This window comes from Manacus candei, unplaced genomic scaffold (genome assembly GCF_025592945.1).
Source record: "Manacus candei isolate 608988 ecotype Guabito, Panama unplaced genomic scaffold, ASM2559294v1 h1tg000048l, whole genome shotgun sequence".
In the NCBI taxonomy this organism is placed as follows: domain Eukaryota; kingdom Metazoa; phylum Chordata; class Aves; order Passeriformes; family Pipridae; genus Manacus; species Manacus candei.
Genome location: NW_026138096.1, coordinates 824,092 through 828,781, shown reverse-complemented (window position 1 = coordinate 828,781; position 4,690 = coordinate 824,092). Strand labels below are relative to the sequence as shown.

Here is a 4,690-nt window from a genome sequence, read left to right as displayed (position 1 = left end):
GCAAAACCAAAATAAAAGTGAAGGCTTGCCCTAATGGGGACATGTGATGAGCAGGCAGAGTTATTGCTCTCTTGGGAAGGGCATGCAGAGCTCCCAGCATCAGCCCCTCCACACAAGGAGCCGAGGGGCACTTGACTACTCTTTCTTCCTTCACATTTAGTTCACAACCAAGTCTTATGGACTTCTTGAGGAGTACAGGCAGATCTAGAGACCACGCCATCACTTCTGGGAGAAGGACAATCACATTACCTTTGTGCAACCACACACATCAAGGCCCCCACAGATTGCCAAAGCAGCAGGCCACAATGCATAAAAGGTAGGAAGGAGAGGAATGAGGAGCAGAACATGGTCTTTGTTCAAGAGTATAACCAAATAAACTTTGAACAGTTCAAAACTAATTTTTATTTGGTTTCCATTCAAACATACTATGAGTTAGTTCCTTCCTAGCAGTTGCTGCTGAAGACAAATGGATAGCCAGCTGCTTGGCGACCATGCCCTAAGTCACAGAAGCTGCCACTACTATAAAGGGGATCTCTGCCCTTTTCACCTAGAAATAATAATAATAAAAAAAAGGTGTGTTAGTGCAAGTTTGACAGTAGCAGCTTTTAAGATGCAGTGATTTACTGTCAGTCCATGCATACCAAAGCAAATCAATATCCACAGTCTGATAGTTTCCCCTTTTTCGTAAAACATCATTAACAGGATTTCCTATAACAATAAATACTGAAACACTGTGAAACAGTTAAAAATATTGATTGGATATTGATGGATATTGATTGGATATTGATATTGATATTGATTGGATATTTATGTATTTGTTCAGATAGGTCAATACTACTGGTCAGTCTGAGATGCTGAGGCATTTCAAGGCAAAGTGACCACCTGGGACAACTTGGGTCGTAGGTCAGGCCCAGAAACAAACCCTGTCTCCTGACTGCCAAGTCAGTGCTTTATCAACAAAGTGCATTGCTCTTTAGTATATTCATTTATAATGCTGATTAGGTGGATGAGAGGGAAATTTAATCGTTTAGAATGACTAATAACTATGCTAATGTGTTCAGATAAAATAAGCATTCACATATGCTGAAAGCCTTTATAGTGTAATAAACTTCTGTTATCTTTTGAGGCGTGTAGTACTTTGATTTTCATATACCAACTCCTTTTTATTTCAAGTGCAATAAAAACATTTCTTTTAAAAAGACTGCAAAGCTCAAGACTGCTGAACCTCGTTTCAGTAGTGCTTGTGTGAAGTGCTGACAAACTACTCAGAATAGTGGGCTCAGCGGTTTGGGGTTTCTTTGGTTTGCTGGGGATTTTTGCTCTCTGACAAAGTGTGTCAAACCAATTTGAAGATTTGGACTTCAGAGATGGTGAAGAGCTTTGAGGATATTGATTTCAATGACTCTGTATAGAAACACTAATCCTCTTGGAAGTTACTTTTATTTTTCTGCATATGATCAAACACATTTTGATCCCCTGTCTAGATTTCTATTGTTCTTCCACATAAAATAGACACATTTATACAACATTTTAAAAAGTTTTTTCTCTGCTGTTGCAGGGCCTGTTGCTAATGACTTGCCATGATCTCTGGTACAACGTGCGACACTCGCAGCTTTTCCTCTGGCTGCAGTTCCCCTGTTATATCCTTCCCACTGCAGCCACAGACACCAAAGTTATAGCTGCTGAGGTGCAGGTCAGGCTTAATGTTTCAGGAAGCAGATCCCTTTTGCCTGAAAACATCTCCAAGTTGTTGATGGTGCAACCGGCACAGAAGGTCAGCCCCGTAGCCTAGCAGCCTGTTTTATTATGGCACGGCCTTGACATCCTTGGGGAAAAACATGATGCTGTTTTTTTACTCTTGTGCTGCACTGTGTTATGGTTCTCCTGTATGGAGCACTTCAAAAGCAGAAAAGTAAGTGAGAAGTCATGGGAGAAAATAATCTCAGAGCGATACAAAAAAAAGAAGCTAACATTCACTATTCATTTCAACCTGCACTGAAAATGATTCTATTCAGTTTGGAGAAAATCAACTGTCTTGTAAGAAAAAGGAAGTAGACCAAATGCAGTAATATTATTTGTTTAGTCTTCTTCCCTTGAGCAGAATGAAATATCAAAATACCCTGTCTATAAAAGGAAAGAATCACCTGGTAGGAGGCAATAAATGACCACATATTAGAGACATCATCAAGACCAATGGGAGGTCTTGGGGCCTGTTTTTCCCTTTCAGTAGGACAATGAAGGATAACTAAAATAAAAAAACTATAAAGCAATGGTGTCTCATTCTGGATTAAAGCACGAGCCTCACCAAAAACATTAGAATAAGATTGTGCCCTAAAAGAAGAAATGGGGCCTCTCTACCCAGTTGACTTTTGTGAATGAGCACAGAGAGCTCTATAAAGGGATGGCTGCCAGCACAGGGAAGGCACAAGTGCTGCAAAGGGCATCATCAGGGAAAAAATTAGAAGATGAGTCTACTGAAGCTGAAGTAGAAAACAGAAGGAAGGCTGACTGGGAAAGTGCAGTCTTAGATAGTTTGTCAGAAAAATTGCCTACCTGTTCCCAGCTCCGTGGTGATGCATGGGTTATATTTGGCACTTGAGATTTTGTCATTCGCACTCCACTAAGAATTTGCCTGTGAGAACCTGTATTTATATCACAAGGTTAATCAGTCATGCTGCAAAGCAGTGCCACAGAATCAACATGAAGGGACAGACACGTCTAAGTCTTTAAATACTCACTGCTGATATTTTCTAAGCTGACCATGAAATCCAGATTCCAATAGCTGTATTCTTTACATGGAAGAGCGATGGAAAATAAAGGGTGACGGAAGAATTTTTTGTATCTAGCATTTCCCCGCAATCATGAAAATAGCCAGGAGGGCAGACAGCACGCACAGGCAGAGGCTATGCTGCCGCAGGAGCTGGGAGTGCCGGAGCAGCTCGTCCCGGTATGCCAGGCTGGATGCCTCGGGGTGGTTGGAGGCTTTACAGCGGACAACTGGGTTATGTTCCTCATCTGGCATAGGCTGAACCAGTGTAGATAACAGTCCTCATCTCCTTTTTTCAGCTCCTTAGCAGAAATGTCATAGATAAGTGCAAGGTGTGAGTATTTAGGAGGAACATTTCCTTATCTTTTAATTAAGAATGTTACAGAGGTGTTTGGTTTTGGTTTTTTTTTTCTTTTTGCAAGGTAGGTAAAATAGTAGACTTTTCCAGTCTAACCTTTTAAAGCTCAGGCATGCGATATGTGGTGAGAGCCATGAGAGGCATTTAAATTATCTCTTTTGAGACCTTTCCATGCTTATTTTAGTTTCAATAGAATTGGGTCTGTTCCATATGTCCTGATTCACTACAGGATGCTTTTCTTGTTGGAGGAGTGGCTCTATTTGATCAAGATGGTACTGACCTCATTTGTGAAATCAAGTATCAACTCAGTGTATGGGGAAGTGTCTTCCTAGCACAGCTTCTAATAAAAAATCTTGAAAAAGCAGTTCAATATAGCTTCTATTAAGAGTAAGCCAGAAAAAAAAGAACAAACCTTATATAATGTCCTATCCTATAGACATTTAATTTTCCATTCACCTGATAAAAATTTTAATCAGAAAAAACTCTCATTTGAAATAAGAGCACTATCATATTTTTAACACTCTTAGGCTTCTGCTGATATGAGAATATAAGATGCTGAAATCGTAATAGTAAGACTGCATAGTTCTTGTTTTTATCTTTGTGAGTGAGAAAAATTCTACATAGCTATTATCTGCATGTTCCCATACCCTATTCACAGATAGGGAAGCTAAGGGAGGAGTTTTACTCCATCATAACTGACCAGACATTATCAAGGTGTATATGCTATGTGAACAACTCAGCCCTCCCTTATTTTAACAGCTGTAATGTTTGCAAAGCTATGCCCTGAATGGTAAAAATATATATCTGACGTATCCTTAATTAAGAGCTGTAAAAATATTGGTTGACTACAGGCTATGACTGTATTTAGATACATGTTTCCCTGAAGAATGTGATCACCAGGGTAAAAATATTAAGTGTTGGTTTATAACATTGCTGTTTCCCTTTTATTTCCTCATTCATGTGCATGTGGAATAGGAGAGAAGGGCTGGGGATAGGCTGAGGAGGGGATGATGTGTCCAGGTAGATCCAGTGGCTTAGCAAGAGGGTATAACACACTCTCCCTGCTTAAGAAAACTTTGGGAGAATTCAGTTACCCCTTGTCGCCCAAGGTCAGCCTGCACCAGCAGTACAGAGCCACACAGGTTAAACTGAATCTTTACCCTGGGCTTTTTCACCTGGAAAAGCTGCCATGGCAGTCAACTGGCACTTGCCTGAGAAATCTGTTCTGAGGGACACACAGATTTGTGCAATTCTACGCCCAGACTTGCTGTCGCGGGAACATCATGTGCATCTCTACTGCCTGAAACAAAATGAACCCCTGGAAAAAACACAACATAACTTCAGCCAACACACAGCCATCAGCAAAACATGCCAGGGCGGACACACTTGAGTGGTGCAGCAATGTCAGCAGCTGTGGGCTGTGGGCTTCTGTCCACCGCTCCTGCCAGCACACGGTCCCAGCATGGCCACGCAGACACGTGCCCAGGTGGCGCAGCCTCACAGCAGCTGTGATCTGGAAAAAAGTCCAAGGGAACAACTTTCTGTCATGGATGGGTAGACTCTGT

At 41.2% G+C, this 4,690-nt stretch overlaps 1 long non-coding RNA gene across 1 annotated transcript; it reads right to left on the bottom strand.

Annotated features, from left to right (window-relative positions):
• Nucleotides 1–1,857: 1,857 nt before the first annotated feature.
• On the bottom strand, nt 1,858–2,942 carry LOC127476077 (uncharacterized). Its single transcript, XR_007906467.1, has 3 exons — nt 2,739–2,942; nt 2,554–2,642; nt 1,858–1,896 (listed from the first exon to the last, which is right to left on the bottom strand). It is a non-coding gene; the product is annotated as an uncharacterized LOC127476077 (long non-coding RNA).
• Nucleotides 2,943–4,690: the final 1,748 nt, after the last annotated feature.